This window comes from Callospermophilus lateralis, unplaced genomic scaffold (genome assembly GCF_048772815.1).
Source record: "Callospermophilus lateralis isolate mCalLat2 unplaced genomic scaffold, mCalLat2.hap1 Scaffold_107, whole genome shotgun sequence".
NCBI lineage: Eukaryota > Metazoa > Chordata > Mammalia > Rodentia > Sciuridae > Callospermophilus > Callospermophilus lateralis.
Window position 1 is genome coordinate 1,185,394 of NW_027510917.1, and position 24,978 is coordinate 1,210,371.

General features: G+C 37.6%; 1 pseudogene; it reads right to left on the reverse strand.

The window, feature by feature from the left end:
* Positions 1-23,286, reverse strand: part of LOC143386223 (RNA-binding motif, single-stranded-interacting protein 1-like) — a 42,936-nt pseudogene extending 19,650 nt beyond the window's left edge.
* Positions 23,287-24,978: the final 1,692 nt, after the last annotated feature.

Sequence of the window (24,978 nt, forward strand, 5' to 3'; positions counted from 1 at the left end):
GTGAATTCCAAAACAGTGTGCTTCCAAGTTTTGCAGTGTACATTTCAAATTTACCCTAAAGGCAGTTCAACCTCACTGATGTGCAGAAGGTATCCAAAGTATTCCTCAAAATAGCCATAATTATTGAGATGATATCTACATGAAAATGCTCTATGAAACTACATGGTAACTTCTGCTGGTACAGGGTAATGCACAAAATTAAACCTAAAACACACCTCCCGCCCCTAAGAACTTGCAACCTAGTTGGGAACTAAGACTAAAACACAGCGCAGATCATTAAGCATTTAGAAATAGCATGAAATTGGGATTGGGGTTATGGCTCACCTAGCACATGCAAGGCCCTGGTTTGGTCCTCAGCACCACATAAAAATAAATAAAGTTATTGTATCCAACTATAACTACTATATATATATATATATATATATATATATATATATATATATATATATATATATATGTGTGTGTGTGTGTGTGTGTGTGTGTAGTTGTACATAGTTGTACATAGATAGATAGATAGTAGTTTAATATATATATATATATATATATATATATATATATATATATATATATACATATATATATATATATATATTTTTTTTTTAAGAGCATGAAATTAAGACCTGATTTGGAACATAGAGAATGGCTTGAGTGTAAAATTGTACAGTGATACAATCTATATGGAATTTGTTTCTTGGTTCCCACTGCCACTTGGCAGAACTTGGAAGAAACTGCTCTCTACCAGCTACAGTGGTGTATAGGTTCATACCATCATTGACATGTGGTTTGGAAATTGAAGTTTTTTTTTTTTTTTCTCCTTGAAAGGACATGGCCAGCAATCTGTGAACCCACTTCAAAGAAAACAGTCAATGGATACTGTTAAGTTTTTTGGAGAAAATAAGAAACCTGTCCAACCTCAATCTGTGGCAGCTGGAGATCTACTTCACTCAAGAAACTGGGAGATCTATCTAGATTGATTCAACATCAAAATTAATGTGTTCTGAAGGCTTTTTCTCCTTCAACTTTCCTTGCTGCCTGCAAGAAGGAACTGAGAAAATGAAGTGCTCACAAGTAAGTGGATGAGCAGCCCTTCAAAGGGACTAATGCTTTGGGGTTCCCAGTGTGCAGGGGATGACTCAGGGGAAGAAGAGAAAAGCCAGTGGGCACAGGGGATTAACTTGGAGGGTCTGACCTGCAGGGATCAGGTTCACACAAGGCTCTCTTGCTTTTGCGTGGAGGTTAAAAACATCCCTTTCACTTTCCTTTTCTTTCAATCAAGGATTGTCAATGGGAAAACAAAATTAACTTAACAAAAAGGAAGCTCTTTCACGGGGGTAGAGTTCCTGGGAACAGCATCTTCCAGATCTTGTACTTTATGCTCTAAACTGGTGCCTGCAGGCAGTTCACCTTCAGATATATCCACAGAAACAGTGCTCTGTCAGGTTTTAGTACTACAAGATCAAATGTAGGCTGTGGTATTGCACAGACTTACAAATTAGTTCCTCTATGAAATGAAACTCAACTGGATACAGAAAATTAAAGTGAATCCCTAATTGTCATCATCAGTCATCCAGATAAAGATGGAACCTTGGAACTAGGGGAGGATAAATACTGAACACTAGGAGCCCTAGAGAAACTAATCACTTCAATGACTCCTGGTTGGAATTCATCTAACTTTAAAATACCTCAGTGCTTCTTGGAAAGGCCTGAGTGAAAAACCAGGGCACATGTTCCATAGGGCCTTTGGGCTTGTTCCCTAGAAGTGGGGCCTGACCAATCTTTCTGTTAGGTTCAACTCACTGGATCTACTTAACTTCAGTTTTACATATTTTTACATATAAAATGTGGTGAGGTAGCTGGTTAGCTGTGAGGTGGGGGCAAAGTCAAGGTTTGTCAAATGGAGAACTCTGTTCTTATAGGTTGCTCACCTCCAGAGATTCCTCCTTTGTTCATAGGGGAGCTCCAGGGCAGGGTCCCCACATGAGTATTAGGATAAATCTAATTGATACATGGCTACTCTCCTTAGAAGACTCTGATGAGTAGGTGGCCAGACAAGCATGGTTAAAGACCCTCCAAACCTCTACCCAGCCCAGCAAGAGACCCAACTTTTACCCTAGGGCACGCCCTAAAGCAAGGCAGAAAAGTGAGGCTGTTTTGAATGACAGACCTAAGGACTGAAGATGACTTGCTGATCTGAGATACAGACTGGGAAGCAGAACTGAGATGTGTCATGCTAACTAAGATGATTAAAATTACAGAGGACAAAAGATGCTGGAGAGTAGATATTTCCTTTTTGTTCCCATTTTAAAAATTCTATAGCTCCTCCTTCCAAGCAAGGTAAGGTAGTTCCTAAATTTTGAATTTCTCCCTGCTGTCAGGCATCTTGTTAGAGGCTGGCTGCAAATCAAAAGGCATCTCAATTTTCCTACCATATGCTACCTTGTAAGGAGGTAGTACTGTCTTAGTGTTATAATGCTGTGGAATTTATTCAAAACCAACAAACACTGGTTATTGTTAAGCACAGTTCAGGCGTTGTGCTGGGCAGGCACATAAAAAAGATGAGAAAACAGTTTTTGACTTCTAGGAGCTTCCAGTTTAGTGGGATTGACACATGTTAAATGCAGATGAGCATCCTCAGGGTGCTTTGCAGACAGAATCTAACTCAAGTATGTTAAAGGAGACCCCTGTAGGGAGAAGGCAGGCTGTGAACAGTCTTGAAGGGTGAGGCAGAGACATGCAGGTTAAAGAGAACCAAAGGGGTCTGAGGTATTGGAAACTATAGAAAGACTGAAAAGAGAAATGATGCAATGTGATGCACTAGGACTAGTACCTGTAGTTCAGTATTGGAAGAAAATAAATAGAAGGCAGGTAATGGATGAAGAAGGACTCTAGTCACCTTTGGCTTGCAATGTCATTCTTGGAATCCTGTATCTTTTCTTCTGGGAGAGGGAGAGGACATGATTTTTAGCACAAAAGTGATGCTGAAGTATATATACATTTTAAGTCTCTCCAGCTGCAGTCAAGAAGATGATTATGTGTGAGAGATGACACAGGTGGCTGGGGGGATCCAGTCCTGGATTTTCAGCTGGAGTATCTGGGTGGATACTGATTCCACTAACTTTAGTGGGAGAGAGCACTGATCTAGTTTTGGAGAGAATGAACCTAAGGTGACTGAGGCCAGGCAGCCTGATTCTCAGGAGAAAATTTAGGACAAGAGATGAGTATCTGAGAGTCTCTTAAGATAAACAGTAACCAAAAACTTTAGACTAGATACACTCTGTCAGCCAAAAATGAAATTCAGGGGAACACCAACAATTAAGAGCAGATAAAAGAAACAAGAGTCCACAAAGGAGAAAGAGTACAAGATGGGAAGAAAAGAGAGATCAAGGGACAGCACATTTCAAAGTTCATGCAACAGATAAGACACAGCAAAGAAGAAGCCAGAAAAGTCCCCAAGTTTGATAATCACAAAGTAAATATTAGGGGTTGCACTGTGTTGTCTCTCTGACCCCACCCCAAACAAAACAAAACAACAAAAAACATTAGAGTCCTAACCCCATAATGCTTCATAATTCACAGTGTGACCTCCTTTTCAAAGTTACAATGAGGTCATTAGTTAGGTTGGGCCTTAATCCAAGCATGGCTGGTGTTCTGGGAAGAAGGGGAAGTTTGAATCCAGAGGCAGACACACTCAGAGGGAAGCAAACACTGTGAGGTCACCATGTATGAGTCAAGGAGAGAGCCCCGGAATGGATTCTTTTCCTGAAGGCCTCAGGAGGAATCAACCCTGCCACACCCTGACCTTCAATTTCTGGTCTTCGGAACTCTGTGACACTAAATTTTGGTTGTTTAAGCCACTCAATTTATGGTGTTTTGTTGTGGTTGTCCTAGCAAACAAATATAAGAAGTTTATCAAGAAGAATTTCAATTGCAAACTTAAGGGGAAGACTGGAGAGAGCTGAGGTGTGAATAGGACGTGAGGAAGTGAAGACCACACTTCAAAAATGCTTACATGAGAATGAGTTAGAGAGGAGCACTGCTTAGTTTTAGTTTGAAGATCACAGACTTGAGCAATTTCAAACACAAATGGATATCTTTTTCCAGAAAATTCCTGGCATAAAGTAGTTCGCACATACGTTCACTGAACTTGTGTGATGTTAAAAACGTCTATTGTAGTCATGCTCACAATTTTTTTGTTTCTGGTATTGTTTGTGAATTTCCTCTCACTTTCTCACTGCTTAGTCTTGCCAGAGATCTGCTATTTTATTAATAAAAAAATTAAAGTTTTTGTTAGAAAAAAGTAATTACAAGTAAAATACAGAGATGGTAATTATAGAACAGAGAGGCAATGAGAGGCAGAGCTAGGCCCTGATGGAACAGGATTTCAAAGACAGCTCTGAAACCTTTGTCCTTAGGACCTTGGGGAAGGAGAGGAGAAAGAGTGGGTGTAGGTGTGGATCCCTATATTGAAAAGATGTAGTCAGCTAATGATCTCAATGCTATTCACTGGCCTAGAGCTAGCTAGGGGACTGTACATGTTGGTAAAAGGGAGAAATACTGCTGGGAGAGGCAGAGAGAAGCCAAGTGGGGACCAGTGGTACTGAGGGTCTGGTTCAAATGAAGATGTGTAAAATGCCATGGTGTCAATCCTTATTGCCCAGGTATAACAGGATCAGTAGGGTGGATTATTGTAGGATCAATGCCAGTTCATGGTTCTTCCAAGCAGATGTGAATAAGGGTTGCTGTACAAGAAATCTGAGGATGTCACTAAAGAAATGGTTTTAGTGCTCAGAAGTGGAGACCAGATTCTGTAGGAATGAGAAATGGGTAAAGAGAAACCCATAACAACAGTGAAAATGAAAGGGTGTCTTTGTATCTCAGATCAGGTGTCCTGGGAGTGAGACTGAGTGATACTGAATGGGATGTTGGCTAGAAAAGTTCCTGAGTGTAGTGTTCTTGATAAGGACAACAGAGGGGGAAGGGGCTAATGTGGAGTGAACATAAAGACTGTGGGGATTGAAGTCCAGGTACTGCTGGGGTGGGAAGGTGTCACGCTCCTCAAAGGACATGTCCTAAGGGTGGGAAGTCTATTTTAAGGATGGCCATCCGGTAGAATGAAGGCTGGTGCATTAGAGGGTTGGATTTTGCAATGCTTTACAAGTCAGAGAGCTCCTTACCTCTGGGTCCACTTCAATTAATGCTTGGACAACCCGTGCCCAGCAAAAGCTGAATTTTTGAGGCTTATTTGTTGATATAGATATAAATTTTAAAAAGCAAAATGAGAGTTGTTGTTCTTACTATAAGAAGCATCATGTACTAAAGTTATACATATTACATAAATGACTACTGATAAAATTTTGGAGAACATACCAGAAACTCCTGGTGGTGTCTTGATGAATTTTCCATTAAAATGACCAATTACAGCTTCGCATTTTTCTGTAGATTCCATCCTATTTATGAAAACAAAGTTCATTAGTATGTAGCAGTCTCTTAGCTTTCATTTTGTTTTGTGCATGCACAAACATTCTTTTAGGCTTTTTGGATACAAATGAAATCAGGCAAAAATATGTGTATATAATAGTTTATACTTTTATCTGTTGCTTTTACAGTTCTCCAGAGAAATAACTGAAACTATAGAGTATGTTCTAAATCATATAAGAAAGAAATTATATTGAGTGTTTTAATATCAAATATATAAATTCATTCTGATTGTTGAAAAATTGAGAAAAGCAATGTATAAAAGCTTTCTTAGTCATGATATTGAGTTAAAAGCAACAGTTTAAAATACTAGTATATTTGCTACTTGTTAGAATATTGGTTATTTTAAACATGGTCTTCCCTTTTAAGTATTCATAAAATGACAGACTAAAGAGTTGTGATAATAGCTAGTGTCAATCAGAGGATGTGTCTCACATGACTTTTACATTTTCTCCAGGTTTAAAATTAAATTAGTGAAGTCAATTATATACTTCTTTGTCATCTTGGCTTTGGAGGAGTTAATTAAAGGCTGAAGCCTAACTTTATAACTTGTTTTATATCTACAGGTGGCTAAAAACATTTGAGAAACATTTCTGAGTATTTAAATTACTTTGACTTATATTTCTTCAATAGAAGAAACACAGAATAATCTACTTAAAATACACCATATTCCTGAACTACCCAGAGAATTACACCTCAGTTCTAATGGATAGTGACAATGTGAAAAACAGCAGCATTTAATTGGGCTCAGTCTTTGGATAGGTACCCCTGGTCTGCTTTCAGAAGAATATCCACGGAAGTGAGGAGATGTTATCGAGCCAATTGGTGTCCTACCCAGATCACCAATGAAGTGTGCACTTGAGATGCTGGCCCTGATGACTTGCTATTTACTGATATATTAGCTTTATTATAAAATTGTCTGGCCTAACAGAACAATGGACTAAAAGCCAGAAGAACTAATTAATGGCCCTTGCCCACTAGTGGATGATGGAAAAGTCCCTCTGTGCCTCAGTTTTCTCATATATAAAGTAATATGTAATAATAATGCTTTATTCATAACACAGGTCTGTGGCAGGATGTGACTGTCTACTATATGAAAGTAAAATGTCAGCATTTTTTCTTCCAAAGTCTAAGTTAACAATTTAAAACACATAGATATTGTTATTACAGAAGACTAACAAGTTCCTAAATAATGTATCAGGTAAATTCAGCTTTTTTTTTTAAATGGGCTTTAGGATTAGAATTTATCTGGAAATCAAAGCTCTTTCTGTTTTATATATTTTCTCTAGAAACCAAATTAATGATTACACTAAAGTATCCTTTCTGGGGAGGAAGAGATAAAATGGAGGAATAAGATACTTTAGTTATATCTGGAGCACTTATTTCTTAAAAAACTAAAGTGAGAATTATAAGATATTTAAATTTATGTGGTAGTTAGGTGTTAAATCCTTTTCTTTCATAAATGTTTGAAAAATCTAATTAACTCACTTTATTGATGATGAATCACATTTCTGTCTAAAGAGAAAAAAACATACTGATTTATCTATGAAATTTAGGAGACTGGTTGTCAATTTAAAAAAAATTATTTTCTTAAAAATTAATTTAATCAGAACATAAGACACAAACACTTTCAGAATTATTGATCATATAATACTTCTTTGCCTTGAGCCAGCAAATATGTGTGCTCAGTTTCAAGAATACTAATGAAATTGCAAAAGATTTTTTAAAAATTACATGTAAATTTACACTGGTGCCCATAAGCCTGGCTTAAATTTGCTTGATTATTTTTTTAATTTGTAGGATAACTCAACAGAGCTTCTGCTGGTGTAATAAAGGGAGGGCAACATGCTTACCTAGCAAAGCCAACACCGCGACTTGTACCACTGGAATCACGTAGTATTCTTGTAGAAATAACTTGTCCAAAGGGTTTGAGCATACTTTCAAGTTCTTGCTCATCCATGGACAGGGGCAAATTAGAAATATACAGGTTGGTATGATCCTGTTCCTGTTGCTAAAGCAGAACAGAGAATTGTCTATCAATTTCTAGGAGAAGGTGAGATATTTATGTCAACATATCTAATTGTATGTAGGCACCCTCTTTGCTCACATCCTTTTAAAGTATTATCTAGTGAAACCATGGGATCCATGGAACACTAAAATCACCTTGGACACTTGAAAACAGTGTCCACACTTTGGACAGTGTGTACAGGTCTGACCTAGTTCCAGAGCCCTTCTCGGCAGAGGTGGAAGTGGCATCATGTTGGAAAGGGTGATGCTGAGTTGAAGGGGTGCCCTTCAGAAACCACAGCTCTCAGCTCTTTTCAATGTTTCCCAAAATAACCAACGTCTCTTCCATTGCTATTTTTAGGAGTTCATTTCAGGCAGGAGGCTATTACTGCTAATAATTCAATTTAGAGATACATGAGAAAGATTTCTGGATCAAGTCACGTGGATTCCAGTATAGGCTTTCCCCAATCTTCCCTATGGCAAAGTCCATATGACTTTCAAGTAGTGATCAGCAATGGAAAAAGAAGAGCTCCTAACTTAATCCACAAGAGAAACTCAAAAGCCATATAAAATGGTAAACTCTGGGCAGATCAAATTTTAGAATCTTTTAAAAGCTGAACTCAAGAGTAGATGGAGAGAGAAGGTGTGCTAACTCCGTGCTATACAAAGAGTGATACAGGGACCAGTAATATTGTTAGGAATTATCTGGGAGCTATTCGAAATGCAGAGTCTCAGGCCCTACTTCAGACCTGCAGAATCAAAAGCTGCATTTTAACAAGATACTCAAGTGACTCATAAGCATATGAAAACCTGAGAAGCAGTACTCTTAGATAATTTTCCATCCGACTTTAGTTTGTTGGGGGTAGAATCAGCTAGAATCAGATATGATTGCCAGTAAATGCAACGTTATGAGGAGTAGGGTATGTCAATCACCAGGAAAAAAGTTTACCTGACAACTAGAATATTTTCTGACCAGATCAAAACTCACTTCTGCAAATAAGAGATTAGTGTAACCTTAATTTAAAATTAGCCTTTCCATTCCCTCTAAAATCTGGAACAAGACATGGATGCTCTCTCTCACCACTTCTGTTCAACATAGTTCTCAAATCACTGGCCAGAGCAATTAGACAGATGAAAGAAATTAAAGGCATAAAAATAGGAAAAGAAGAACTCAAATTATCACTATTTGCAGATGACATGATTCTATACCTAGCAGACCCAAAAGGGTCTACAAAGAAACTATTAGAGCTAATAAATGAATTCAGCAAAGTGGCAGGATATAAAATCAACATGCATAAATCAAAGGCATTCCTGTATATCAGCGACAAATCCTCTGAAATGGAAATGAGGACAACCACCCCATTCACAATATCCTCAAAAAAAATAAAATACTTGGGAATCAACCTAACAAAAGAGGTGAAAGACTTATACAATGAAAACTACAGAACCCTAAAGAGAGAAATAGAAGAATATCTTAGAAGATGGAAACATATACCCTGTTCATGGATAGGTAGAACTAACATCATCAAATTGGCGATATTACCAAAAGTTCTCTACAGGTTTAATGCAATGCCAATCAAAATCCCAATGGCATTTCTTGTAGAAATAGAGAAAGCAATCATGAAATTCATATGGAAAAATAAAAGACCCAGAATAGCAAAAACAATGCTAAGCAGGAAGTGTGAATCAGGTGGTATAGCTATACCAGACTTCAAACTATACTACAGAGCAATAGTAACAAAAACAGCATGGTACTGGTACCAAAACAGGCGGGTGGACCAATGGTACAGAATAGAGGACACAGAATCCAATCCACAAAATTACAACTATCTTATATTTGATAAAGGGGCTAAAAGCATGCAATGGAGGAATTATAGCATCTTCAACAAATGGTGTTGGGAAAACTGGAAATCCATATGCAACAAAATGAAACTGAATCCCTTTCTCTCGCCATGCACAAAAGTTAACTCAAAGTGGATCAAGGAACTTGATATCAAATCAGAGACATGGCATCTGATAGAAGAAAAAGTTGGCTATGATCTACATACTGTGGGGTCGGGCTCCAAATTCCTCAATAGGACACCCATAGCACAAGTGTTAATAACTAGAATCAACAAATGGGACTTACTCAAACTAAAAAGTTTTTTCTCAGCAAAAGAAACAATAAGAGAGGTAAATAGGGAGCCTACGTCCTGGGAACAAATCTTTACTCCTCACACTTCAGATAGAGCCCTAATATCCAGAGTATACAAAGAACTCAAAAAATTAAACAATAAGATAATAAATAACCCAATCAACAAATGGGTCAATAACCTGAACAGACATTTCTCAGAGGAGGACATACAATCAATCAACAAGTATATGAAAAAATGCTCACCATCTCTAGCAGTCAGAGAAATGCAAATCAAACCCACCCTAAGATACCATCTCACTCCAGTAAGATTGGCAGCCATTAGGAAGTCAAACAACAACAAGTGCTGGCGAGGATGTGGGGAAAAGGGTACTCTTGTACATTGCTGGTGGGACTGCAAATTGGTGCAGCCAATTTGGAAAGCAGTATGGAGATTTCTTGGGAAGCTTGGAATGGAACCACCATTTGATCCAGCTATTCCCCTACTCGGTCCATTCCCTAAAGACCTAAAAAGAGCACACTATAGGGACACTGCTACATCCATGTTCATAGCAGCACAATTCACAATAGCAAGACTGTGGAACCAACCTAGATGCCGTTCAATAGACAAATGGATAAAAGACAATGGAGTATTACTCTGCATTAAAAAATGACAAAATCATAGAATTTAGAGGGAAATGGATGGCATTAGAGCAGATTATGCTAAGTGAAGCTAGAGTAGGGACGAAGAGCATGAGAAGAAGATTAACATTAAACAGGGATGAGAGGTGGGAGGGAAAGGGAGAGAGAAGGGAAATTGCATGTAAATGGAAGGAGACCCTCAGGGGTATACAAAATTACATACAAGAGGAAGTGAGACAATAATATATACAATGTTCCAAAACAGGGAAAAATCAATAGAAATGGTTTTAGGTACTAAAGTTTTCCAATGCAGGCCTCTACCAACCCAGTAAACTGCCCAGTTCCTCTATTAGCCATCTCCCTTTGGCCTTAGTCTCCCCTAAGTTTCTGAGGCTTTCCTGGAGTGCCAGCGAGTATTTGTTAGTATAGAAATCTGGCCCTGCACCAACCAGCACAGAGTTCTTGGTCCTTAGTGTGGGTCTTGAGAGAACCTGTGGCTTCAATGAGCTCAAGGACATTTCCTGTGCCCCTCACACTTCAGACTCTCACTATAAAATAACTATGACCTAGTCCTGCTTTTTACAGCTTCCAATTAAGAAGGATAGAGGGAAGCACGTAGTGAAGGCTAGGTGTGTGCAAGTCAAGATGAGAGGACAGCGGTGGTGAGGGACACTTTGTTGAGAGGAAAGGAGAATTGAGGAACAAAAAGAAGGCAAGAGGTTGAAACCAACTGTGAAAGGCTATCCAGCAGTTTGGTTTTATTGTATCATCCCTTGCTGCTTAGACTTTCCCACGTAAGGAATGCTAAGGGCAAGGAGAATGTGTATCCAGAAGAGTCCATGGGCAAAAGCCAAAGCAGCCTTGCCAGGGTGGAAAATTTCCTTGAAATCCTGTGCTTTATCTTAATATTGCTTTTTTTACATTTTTTAAAACAATTTGAGCTTTAACAGAGAAAAAATATTTCTGATCTAATATCATGGAGTAACACTGATACCTCAGGAAGATAAACCATGTTTCTCTTATCTTTCACTTTTCTGGAAGGTAAGGAGGGGTAGGAGGAAAGACAAACTGTAGTTTGAAACTTACACCTTGAAAAATTGGGAGGCTTTGGAGACACAGAGCAGGGGAATTAGAGAACCAACATACCTTAGATTTTTGAATCATGTTTAGTCAGATTCAGAAGCAAGTGGAAAACTCCCTAATCATAGGGCATTAAAATACTCTTTATACAAAAATATGGCATTTTAAAAATGTTACTTACAAAATTATGTGTATGTGTATTATAGACTTTCTTTTTAAAATTATAATCATGAAGATCTCTCAATGACTAATGTTTAAGAGTGCTCATAGGAGAATTTGTTATAAATGAAGTAATTTTAGAGTGAGATAGATACTAAGTACTTCCCAAACCTGTGTTTTAGTTTCTTGCATCTATGAAGTTAATAATAAAAATGTTTCACATTCTACAAGGTCTTGATTCAAATGGGAAGTTTATCAATGAAGAAAAAAAACTGCTTAGAATCATGATCCAGAAAGAAATTGGACTTTTAGTTCTTTCTTGGATATAGTGAAAGAGAGTGATCTAAATAGATGTAAATATTTCCTATGACTTTTTTTGTGTTGTTTTAAACAGCAACAATTCTTGTTAGGTTTCTTCATTTGGGATGACCATTAGTGCTAATATTACTTATATTTCTTTTTCAATACTACCCATAATGTTAGAGTAATTTTAAAGTTAAAAAACAAACTAACCACCAAAGAATGGGGAGAAACTGCCTCTTGGAGCCACAAAAATATATAATCCCAAAGTGTCTGTGTGTTCTTTACCATACATTCATTATGAATAGAACATATAATATTTTCAGTCACTGATGATGTTTTGCACACTGAGGATAATTTAGTCTCCCTAAAATCGGCAACAACCATAACTCTGTTGTATTATGTCTGAATAATAAGTTGCTATGTCTGAAAAATAAATGTATTCTGTCAATTATAGGTGGCTAAACAAAAGTAGGACCAACGGCCTCTTTATGTCCCTAGACATTGAAGGGATTCAAGGGCCTCTCTAACAAGTGGAAAACTAGATCCCACATCAGCCATGAGAGGGATAAATGGGTACTAATGTTCACTTAAGTAGAAAAGTGGGGCTTGGAGGTCCCACATGGTGTAAAGCACTCAGTCATCATCTGAAAGAAATTAACAAAAACCTCCCTGTGCATGTGGAATGGTTCCTAAAATGCAAGAAAGGGACTTGGCAGGAAGAGTAGACATCTGTTTTCTCTTGTACTGAATACCAACCAGCAGATAGCCACTCACGGGGATGTGACGGCAAACTGCTTGGAGCATGGTGGACTAGGGGTGTTGTGAGGACTAAATTCCTGCTCAGTGACTACCCATTTATTGAGAAAAATGTGCAAGCTTCCCATCAGCCAAGTAGCACCCAATGATCTGCTGACCTCCAGCAGGCCTCAGAAGGTACCAAAGGATTAGAGAAGTCACACTGTTAACAGGTATCACTGATGTTTATTTACATATTACATCTTTGTTTCCAAGTTTAACATTAATAGGCTTTCCAAAAGGCCCAAGGCCATTTCTATTTGAGAAGTTTTATCGGGGTACTCCATGAATATGATTTTTAAATGTCCCTTTCGCCCTTTTACTTTTTGGACTGGGGATTGATCCCAGAGGTGCTTTATATCTAAGCTATATCCCTAGGCCTTTTTAAAACTTTTATTTTGAGACAGGGTCTTGCTAAGTTGTTGAGGATGGCATCGAATTTGCCATTCTCCTGTCTCCCCAATTGTGTGGATAACAGGCAAGAACCACCGGACCTAGCTAAAATCTCTCTCTTAATTCTTAATAACTGCCTAGGCTCAGAAGGAAGTTTTTTCCCCTCTTAAATGATTTTTTTTTATTATTAACAAAACAACAAAAAAAATATTACCACGTGGGAAGGACCAAGCAAGCCATCAAAAATACATTAATAATAATAATAATAATAATAATAATAATAATAATAATAATAATAATAATAAAAAACCTGGTCTCTAATGTTTCAATTTGCAGTTTTGAACATCTGTGGGATCCTTTCTGAACTCAATCAACATGTCAAACAACATTGCATTTCCCCCTTCCCTCACCAAAATGGCCCTTATTTTTTTCTGATTATGTTTAATATATGGATTTTCAACACATAGGTGTATCCTGATTTGTCCATTAAAGGAAAGGGGACAGTGACAGGCCATTGTCATTCAAGCACAGGAGCCAGATTAACTTCCTTTAAAAATCCTCTCCCCAAAAGATGCATGCCAAAGACTCCTTTATCAAGACAGAACAAAGAGGCTAAGCCAAACGTGGACTTGCAAAACCCTTGAATTTATGGTACAGAACAAGAGATCTGCTAGCATTATAAAATACATTTTTTAACTATAAAGATATAATAAAAAAGAATTTAGATCAAAGAAACTCAAGTCATTCTACAGGGACCTGAAGAAATTCATACTATGGAAAATGTTGGCACATGGCCAGCATCTCTAATCCTGCACAATGGTCTTCCCCACAGATGATGGAGGAAGGGATCATTTCTCCTAGCCAATTTACAGTATAAAGCCTACCAGGGAGGTCTTTGAACAGAGCTCATTATCGACCCATGGGGAAGCTGGCATTCAAAGTGCACCATGGATATGACATGTAGTACCAACCTACACCCAGTCCTATGTTGACTAAAAGCATTGCAAAGAATTTTTCAAAATAGTATATATTTAATATAATATGCTGCTTAATATTCAGGCATTGGGAATGATCCTAGGGCAAGTGTTCAGGGGCACTCAAAAATGGCTTTTGCATTTTGTTAACAGGCTGACAAACGGGCCTTTTTCTAACTCTGATTCAGCTGAGGCCATAAAACAAGGGGTGTGTGGTACTTCCACATTACAGAGTGAGAAACCAGGTCATCAGAGAGAGCCTGCAAGGAACTGGCTGAGAACTGGTTTGGGATGCTTATGTGAACACTGCCTCTTGTCTGTCTATAAGAGATTGCACAAGTGGAAATAAGGTGCATGTGCTCTTTATGTGGAAAGAAAGGTGCATGTGCTCTGAGTCTCAATATATGGGCTGTTTCCCTCTCATTATCCGGCCAGCAGCAGGGGCTTCAACAGACCAATCCGCAGGCCTGGTCTGTGTCCCACGGGCTTGCTGGATACAATGGTCCAAGCCACACTCAAAAGGTGAGTAATCTGGAAGCAGAAATGCTGGTTGAAGGGGGCTACAAGTGTGGCTGGGAAGAAACTATTTGACTGCAGATGGCCGGTAAAGGTGGATCAGAAGTAGGCCCATAGGCAGAATTGGCTCCAGGTTGTGTTAGATCCACCCCAGGAAGGTTGGGGGATGGGGAAGTCCTAGAAGAATGGTGTTGAGGATGGCCTTCCATTATGAGGTGCTGAGGTTTCCAGCCCAAGAACACATATACTCTAGCTTCAAGGGATAATGGGGAAAGATCAGATTGAAAGGAAAGGTGGGGTTGGGTAAACAACTAAGAAAAATGCCAGAAGCATTCCATGAGAGAAAGCATCAGTCTGCTGCCTGGCAAGAGAAATCAACCCCAGATTACCTCTGCTACTCCAACCCTGGAGGGTTAGAAGCTGCAAATAGGGAGCTGAAAGAAGGGGTAGGAGCAGGAGAAGCACTAGCTCTGGAAACAGAAACCACCCATGTTCCCATCCCACGGCAACCATGCTGTTTGGAACAGACCTGGATCAGGTGGAGAGACTCTCATGTTACACAACACTCAGAATTTGTCAAATAAACAGGGATGGATATTGAAACACTGAACACTTAATATAAAGAACAATCTGTTTTTGAAAACCAGATATTCAGCATCAAAAAGTTAACCAAAGGTTAATGTTAAAATAATATTTCATATTATTTTAAATAAGCAAGTTATAATGTATTACATATTAGTCACAACCCAAACCAGTCTTCTAAAATATGACTAAATTGATTATCCTAAAATTCCCTAAGTTATAACTAAATACATTCATTACACATATCTATGTGAGTATATACACATGTAATAAATGATTATGCGGGGACAGAAACCTTCAAGACACTGCTTCCTGGTCACCAGATAATCAATAGAGTTGTCAGCAAATAGTTGTTACATACATAGACTGTGATGTCTTTCTGTAACAGTGACATGCAAGACACAACATCCCTTTTGTGGACTCTCAGCAGCTTTCAAAGCTTCTCCACAAGATTCTAACATTTGACAAATTCTATTTGAAATGTAACTTAAGGCTTTCCCCATATATTGACTTGTCTGAAATATCATTTTGAGGTTGGGCAATGTAAATACACACAGAAGTGCCTGGAAAAGTATTAAAGGATATGTGTGTTTCATGGAGTTTAGACATGAAAAATAAAGAGGCATTCTAACCCACCATCTTCTAAAATCAACCAGAAAGACCTGAAATGAAAGAAGCAAGTAAAGGGACTTTTTTGAAATAAAGAAAAGTCATGGGACCTGCCCTGGGATTTTATCCAACCAGAGCTTCACAGAGTAGAACAGACAGAGTGGAGGACAGAAGAGTGGTTTTCTGAATGAACGCCTAAGAGTCCTGCTTACAGAATATTTGCTCACTGTTTACAGAGCCAGATTAAACATTGTGGCAATCATGATCCAAAGCTGGTATCTCATATTTACAATACACTTAAAATTTCATTGCTTCTCAACAATATTACAGGAAATTACTCTTTATGGAGGACAAATAATCTAAAAGTCATCATTGCTATTTTTTAATATTTATTTTTTAGTTATAGATGGACACAATATATTTATTTTATTTTTATGTGGTGCTGAGGATCAAACCCTGTGCCTCACACATGCTAGGTGAGCGCTCTGCCTCTAAGCCACAACCCCAGCCCATGATGCTTACTATTTATAGTTTTGCTTAACTTTTACTCTGGAGTTCAAGAAAATCCAAAGTAAGTGCAACTCAACATAAATCTTTAAAAACATTCTATGGCAAGGTTACCTTAAAATGTGATACCTTCTATTAATTCCTAAAATCTTTATCTATGTTTATTCTTTCATTCAAAGTAAGCCTCGATCCTGGTAGTTGCACGCATGTTCTTCAGTAGCCTGTAACTGCTAAGGTTTAACTTGGCTTTAAGTCTCAGCAGGTAATTTATTTCTTTCTCAGAGTTTTTATTTTTTAACTTCAATAAACCTTTCCTTATGGACATGGGAGTGCTCTTTAGGAAATGATCATTTGCTAATATTTAGAAGTAGCAGAGGATAGTAGAAAATTCCTTTTTTTCAGTATTTTATGAAGCCAGATAATATAACATTGCTGCCTCTTTGAATTGAAAAAAATGCTTAAAATATCAAAGTGCCATATTTTAAGTTTGAAAACAGATCCTACGGTAATTGAAGATCCAAAGATGGGGAAAAAAGTCAGGTATATCTACAGGTATATCTTCATAATTGCATTATTGGTACTTGCTATTAGCATATAACCTAAAAGTGACATTGACTGAATTGACACTTATGCCCAAGTCTTTGCTGCCCAAATGTAAGCTTGAGTTATACGCTTACAGCTAGTACCTACATGCAATTATGAAGATACCTTTAGTTAAGTAGATTTCTTTCCAGTCTTTGGATCTTCAATTGCTGTCGTATCTGTTTTCAAACTTGAAACCTGGTAGTTTCAGAAGGTCTGTTACAGAATACAAACATGCCATTTCATGGTTCTTCTCTTTTCTGAATCTTAGTTTTTCTTAATAAAATGATTGTGCCTATTTGAAAGTAGGAAGGAGCACAATTGGAGGTCTCCTCAGCTTTGTAATCATGACTGCACCTGTCTGTGTAACTGAGATCAGGGATGGTCACCCTTCCAGAGTGCATCCAATATAAGGCATCATCATGTCTTTTGAAAAAGGAATTGGGCATCTTAAACTAACTTCAATTTTAACAGCATAATATGAAAAGAAAGAGACAATAACTGGCTGGTTAACTCAATTCACCTTTCTAAATTATGCTACTGTAGATTCTAGGGAAAGACTTGGAGAGAAGCTGTCATAAGAAAAAAAATTTCAAGGTAAACATTATGTCTTACAGTAATTAGTATCTATGTGTACTGTACTAAGCTATTCACTAAGCAAGAAACTTATGGTTTCCATTTTGTAATACTTGGACATTCAGGCACATTCCTTACCTTGAGAAATTTTTTTAAAGTTTATTTACATGTTATGTAATTTACTATGTGAATTGTATGTATTTATAAATCCTCCTTCCCATGGAAAATTATGAGGAATGTATAATATTTGTCAGAGTACTACTGCTGTGGATGTGGAGACACAGGGTAGATATTTAGCAGGAGCTGTGGCTAGCAGGGACAGAGGGAGCGGAGAATGGTGCAGGAAGAGGCTTCAGGAGCAAAGTGCTTGACTCACCTTGGCCATTTGAGCCTGAACCCCACTAGCCTTCAGGGCCGACACAGCTTTCTGAGCTGCTGCAGGACTGTCGAAGTCAACAAACCCATAACCTGAAATGCAAAACACAGTTTTTATTAAGTCATTACTTTATGATTATGTGAAAAGTAGAAGAATGACTCCACTTTGTCTCCACTCTGACAAAAGAAATGGAAAACCCCATGAGAGGACACAGGTGTTCACAGCCACAGTACAGTGACATCCTTAATTCTTCCTCCTGGTGGTCACTCTGAGCTGGACAAGCCTCCCTTCCCAGTGTGTGTGCCGTGTGGAGAGGAGAACTGGCTTTGTTCCATGCAAGATCTTCTTACGTGTCCTATTGTTACTATGAAAACAATGACATCTCAGCTGCCAACCAAAGTTAGAAAAGGTGGGGAGGGGGCAGGAAACAACTTCAGAGAAATATTGCTTTTAATGATGTGGTAATGAAGATAAGAGCCATCCCACTGGGCTGACAAATGACAGCAGCAAAAATTATGTTGTTTCTTCTTCTTTATATTTTTGGTACTGAGTATTCAACTCAGGGATGCTTTACTACCGAGCTACATCTCCAGGCCTGCCCTCGCAACCTTTTATTTTTTTTGAGACAGTTCTAAGTTGCTTAGGTCCTTGCTAATTTTCTGAGGTTGGCCTTGAACTTGCAATCCTACTGCTTCAGCCTCCGAAGTTGCTGGGATTACAGGTGTGCGCCTCCATGCCTGGCAAAAAGTATGTTTATTCTGTAGAATCTTACTTTCAAAATTAAAAAAAGTACCATCATTAGATACCCAAAATATAAGATAATCTAAACTTTGGTAATTGGCTAAAAGTACTATTTACCTAAAACACAGCTTATTGTATCTCTTCAAAAGAAAGAGGGAAAGAAAACGCCTCCAGACACCTAAAATATTTGGAGCAGTTCATGCCCTAAAGTCTAAAACCAAAATGCAACATACACACACAAAAACAAATAACCACCTATAAGAGGTTGTGGTCTAAAGCTTATTTATCCATAGGTTCACATTTTTAACAAGCTGGTCATCTGTTTTCTCAGGCCTCAAGAAATCATAGCAGAAAATTAGGCAAAAAGGGGTTCTGATGAGGATAGGGCTACAAAGCAAGCACATGGATGGAGGCACCTAGCCGTGAAAAACCACAACAAGCAATAAAAGAGAAAAGTTGAACAAACAGCAGGACTTCCACAGCATATGAGCAAGCAGCCCCATTAATCTCAACAGATCCTGAGAGCATGGCTGTATTAAAACAGAGAATTGTAGATTTTCATTCAGTCTGATAACTCCATTATACTTAGTACACTGTTTAAAGGAACAGGACTCCAAGTGAAGTACCAGAGTCTCCCTTGGAACTCATATCAATTATTACAAAATTAATTTCAAAGTAAGTACATTTTAAAAAAGGAAAGTACCATGTGGAGGTTGTGTGAAAGTGGAGGTTGTGTGGAAGTGGAGTCAGTCTGTCACTGATTTCCACATATTATGAAGAAATGGTACATAATTGAGATAGCATGGTACTAGTGTCAAAATAGACAAACACACAGCAACGTGGTCAAAGATAAAGCCTCAGAAACAGTCCAGTTTGTAGCACTGGTACCCAGAATATTGCCTGGTAACAAAATAAGTTGTAATGAAATAGAGTAGACAGACTATCGATTACAGAGAGATGTTTCAGGAGAGATGAATGTTAATGCAGCTTCCTTGTAGTACTTAGAATTGGACTGAAATTATGCCCAATTTGATTTAGACAATAGTGAAACAGCCAGGTTGAGGAAAAGAAGAGGAGGCTGATCGAGGCCAAAGCAGAGGATGCTACTCAACTGCCAGGTTAGAGATCAGGTTAAACGTATTTTGGGTGTTATTGAGAAATTTGCTGTTACTGCTTACTTATCGTATTCTGAGGATGGATGCACATGCATGTGTGCACTCTTCAGCAGGTCATAAATGAACACATGGCCACGACAATCAAATGACATTGCTTCTACGAGTGGATGTTTAAAGTTTTCCACCAATTTTGCTATTTGCAATAAATAGCAATAAGCAGGTCATCTCAATTTCTGCTTCTATCTTAGTTTTTCCTATTGGTCTGATTATTATATATATCTCCAACCTCTTGGTCTGATCTGCCCTCACCCTTTTTGATTACAAGTGTGTATGTTCTGGTCCATGTGCAGCCATGTATGAATGATCAGATACATAATCAATCCTTTGGAAGTTCTGCCCTGAACTGCCACATAGAATGGTGTGGGTAAATCTTCAAATCTCTCTTGTTGGCCAAATTCTGACAGAAACTGAAGCATTAAACAATTGAATTTTCAATAACTAAGGCAAGTGTTATTCAAATTTAATATATTCCTTAGCTTAATTTTGCCAAAGAGGCTCCAAAATATGATTTATGACAAAATGACCTATGACCTTTTATGAATTTTTATTTCCATGCATATAATTCTCATATTTAATCTCTAAAAATTAATATATAATACAAGCAACATTCATTTATACTAATGCTCTATAATCTCATGTATTAATTTATCTATATCCACCTCTCAATCTATCTATCCTATATTTATCTACCTACCTACCTATCATTGTAAGTTGCTTTGGGTAGCATGCCATCTAACATTATTATGAGCTAAATTACATGTTATTTCTTATTTGTCTTAACATTATTAATATTTTCCCCCCATAAACTCTCTCATTCTGGTTTCCTATTCTTACCTCTACCTCCTTTCCAAGGTGTCTGCTGGCATCAAGTCCTGTGAGGTTTGCTCAAGGCAGAGCGCCCTGCAGGGTCTCATCACCGCCCACACAGTGGTAGTGTCTCCCCAAGCCCAGGTGAAGGAAAGCTCTCCAGTGGACTTATACATAAAGTCAGTTCTGAATTACAACCTCCCTTTCTTTGGAAGCCCCATTAGCCTCTTCACTTATCTGTGGACCCATTCCAAATATTAGGGCTGTGCATTATAAAAATATGGGAGATGTAGCATTAATTTGTACCCATACCCTTTCTAAATCAGGATGGGCACTTAGTAGAGTGTTGGCTTCCAGGGAATAGGCTGTCAATGGAGAAGAGTATACAGTGGTGGTTTTGCAACCAGAGGACTCTGGGTCCTCTCCCTCACTTTACTAGGGCAGCTCTGCTTTGCAGCAAACTGAACTGCTTTGTAAGATTTCTTGTTAGGCCAGGAAGAAAAGGAGGGGAGGTAGGATAAGGCCAAAACCATTATCTACTGAAATGTCTCTCTTGGTTTGAAACTGTTGAGATCAGTTTCCTGTTTTATGCTGGCAAGTCTACTTTTCTTTATAAAACCAAAATATTTTGTGTGTGTCTGTTCTCCCAAATAATTTATAAGTGTTCAATAAGACAAATCGTGGCAACTAAGTGTATGTATTTGAGTCTACAAGTTAACTCTCTCTAATTTATTTTAAATATTTATGGGGTACTACTCTACATAAAGCACAGTCCCAACGCAAAACTGCCTTAATGTGCCATGTTGATTAAACATGGGCTTAGATATTTGTCACAATAGCTCCTTTAAATCTAGGCACTTTGAAGAAGAGACAGAAATACAATGAACCACTTCAAGTCTAGATTAAAGGAAATGGCTGGCTTAAGAGGAGGGTGCATTTATGTTCTTCGCCTTTTTCAAATTGTACTAAGCCACTGCCCCGTCACCACTACTTGAAAAACAAGGGTCTAATTAATGAGGAGATTTGCCTTCTCTGCCTATTCCTGTCAACCTTATTTCAATTCATGGGGTCAGTAGTTAGGTTCAAAATCAGCTGACTCCATTCTTTCCTTTTCCTAGAAATCACATGCCTATTGTTAAGATGCTGGATCATTAAAAGTCAGAAGCACAGAGCATCCGAGCTGCCTACTGCAGATGCCTCCTCTTCCAGCTCATGGAGTTGGATGAGCTCATCCTAATTACACAGAAAACTGAAGGTCAGTGCATCAAATTAATGCAGCAGCATATTTCAAAGGGGTGCATGACCTCCCCTCTCCATTACAATTTGGTCAGTGAAAATGGTTCTCTCCTCCCTGCTGCCAATATTGTCAACAGGCATTCAGCAGAGAACAATTGGGAGTATTGAAACATGTAATTAAGTACTGCTTAAAACTACTCTATTCTAATTAATAGAGCCAATTTGCACAATATGTAATCTTTTCAGTTCTTTAGTACAGTCCAATGGTCTTCAGTAAGCAGCTCTAATCTCCTCAGGCTCAAGAAAGAAAAGCTATTTTCTAAACTCTACTCCCCTTTTAAAAGTAGGGGCTAAATGCCAACTAGTATTTTGCATGTTAACTCTACTGGTGCCAAATCTGGAAATCTGGCAAACTGGAAGTTGCTGTTGAGTTTCCAGCCAAAACCCAAACCAGGGACAAAACAAATGTAAGCAGTGTGATAATGTTGTGCAAGACAGAAACTGGGTGTCACATGAGATTTGATTTTGAATAAAATGGGGGGTAATCTGGTAACCTAAGATCAGATTCAAAATTCCATCATTTCAAAGTTATGATTTAGCAAATATTCAGCCCTGAAAACATACCTTTGCATTTGTTTGTTGTCTTATCCAAAATTGCCTTTGTGGAAACTATTTTCCCATATCTGAAAAAGAAAGGAAAAATGTTATAAAGAAGAACTCTTATTAATGTCTAAATCTAAAGAACACGCATACTTTTCAAACACCTGCAACTTTAAAGTACAAAATATTCTTTATTAAGCGGCAAGCTGTGGAAATTCCAAATTCAATACTTAACTAAAAACAGGGAATGGCCAGTCTTCCCTTCGGAATCTTTGGGTTACAGTTTGATGTTTAGCTTTGACGAATGGGTACTTATCTGACAATCTTGATATAAAAACACAGGAAATGTATTCTGTGAAAGTATTTTCTTCTACCAACACTATGTCTATGGTCAAATACAAGTCTGTACAATTATTAAAGTTCTATGACCTGCACAGCTTTTATGAAATAATAATGGTGGAGAGCTGCTGCATTCTTCTATGCCTGGTGATTCCACAGCCAGTGCTGCACGGATCATCACAGAGGGCTGGTGGGCCTGTGTGTAAGTTTAACACACTTAACGATAATAAAATAGGTCTTTTCATTTTTACTAAAGACTTCTGTCATTATCCATAAATAATTTACTAATGCTACTTCTAACTCTAATAACAATACAGTACACTAATATGTGTGCATGTAACATGTGTGTAAGAAATGGATAATCAAGAATATAAAAAATGCACCAGGGATTAATCATTCATTTTATGAGGGTGTGTATGAGAAATATGTTCAAATTCCTTAATGTGCTATAGATGTAGGAGGAGATGGAAAAAATGCAGAACACTAAAATTTAGTGCACGCCTACTGAAAATGAAGAAATCGTATAACTTAATTATGTGTATCTCACCTCACACCCTCTGAGAGCACAAACTTTGAGAAAAAACATCATTGACTATGCTTGTCTTCTAAAAAATAGAGGGGAAAAAAATCTTTGATTTTTAAGAAATTTTTTTAAGAAGTAGTTTTCAAAGTAAAACTTGGGAAACACATAACTTACTTCATGTATCTGAATTGCAAGTTTACTCATTTGTACGTGGTAAATTCCAAAATTCTATTTTCTCCCAAGTTAACTTTAAAACAGTTTCACATTTGGTTTCCTATACCTTTCTCATGATTGATTTTTGAGGACTAAAACAAGTTTTTAAATTTCTAGGAAACCTAAGTATCTGTGCAACATGTTAAACCACCTTGAATATTGTAACCATCTATTTTATACACATTGAAACCAGCTGACATGTATTTATCTGGAAAAAACAAATGGCTTGAGCCACCTCACTCCTCCAGTTAGTTTTCCTTACTTTCATTCTGTCTAATCATGTAGTCAGATGATTACTAACTAGGCATGAAAGTAAAGATAATTTAAGGTTCAAATGTCAATTACAACCGAGAGACATAATGGTGCACAAACAACTTCAATTCCCCTGAATGATATCAGGAGGATCTAAATAAATAATGTAAAATAGTACCTGCAGTAAAAAACAGGGAGAAATTATATTAAATTATGCAAACTCACAAGAGTATGACCCTGCAAATATCCAAAGATATGATGTTCCCCAAGGAGAAGAGAGTTATGTAAATTATCAATCACAATATTAAATTGGAAGGGGATGATTTGATATAGGTTAGGTGTGCTGTGTGGAATATACTCATATGCTCTTGCTAAGAAAAATAACCTGGGTGGTGTTTGAGAGATAAGAGGAAACAATAATTTTAATGTAAACTTTTAAGTTTGTTAATTCAATCTGAATACTAAATCACCTTTAGAACTTAAGGGGGCAACAACCATCTAGTTCTAGTTGGTAAGATACTGACATCATAGTGAGAGTCCTGTCATAACCAAAATTCCTTTTATAGAGAAAAGTAAGGATATTTTAAATTTATAAATAAAAATGTTGATAAACATAGTCTGTGTCAAAAGTTTAAAGCAATTTGCCTGAATCTTGCATATGTCCTTAGCAAACTGAAAGAGAGATAGAAGTGGCTATTTCAATGAAATTTCTTTGGCAATCTTTCAAAGAAATGAAGAAGCATAACATGAACATTTTGTCAGGCCTCAGGAGTCTTGGTAAATATTATATAAACAATGGCGTTTCAGTATTATCCCCAGTCACAATCACACCAGATGTTACACTTCCAATCCTGAATCCCTGGCACGGAGTAAAAATAAAAGGACAAAATATCTTTCTACTTAGGAAAATAAGGGCAAAAAAAGGCAACTCTTTTGACTATAGTTCAAAGATAGTAGACTAGAGAATTTTCCACTGAATAGAAGTGTATTAAAATGGCAAATAATGGCAATGTGGTTTTATTACATCCTGTTTTTTCAAAACTCAGCTAAACTTGAATTTTGCTTCTTTCACAGATTCAAAGAAAAAACAAAAGAAACATAATCTTTACAATAGTTATTGGAAACTTTCTATGAGATTGGAAATGTATTCGCTGTGAAAAAAAATGAGTCACTAAGCCTTCAGACTGCATTCCAAAAGTCTACCAGAGGCACTTCAATCAAGGGTGTGAGAATGTGGCAGCCAGGGCCATTTGGGCTAAAAAGCATGGTACAGAATTATGTTGGTGAATCTAGAGCCCTCCAAATGATCTCCATGTGACCATGGTATTGAGTCATGGAGACATCTATTCACAAATTTAATATTTTTTTCCAAAAAAGGTAGAAAAAGAAAGAGTCCTGAGTTCCCA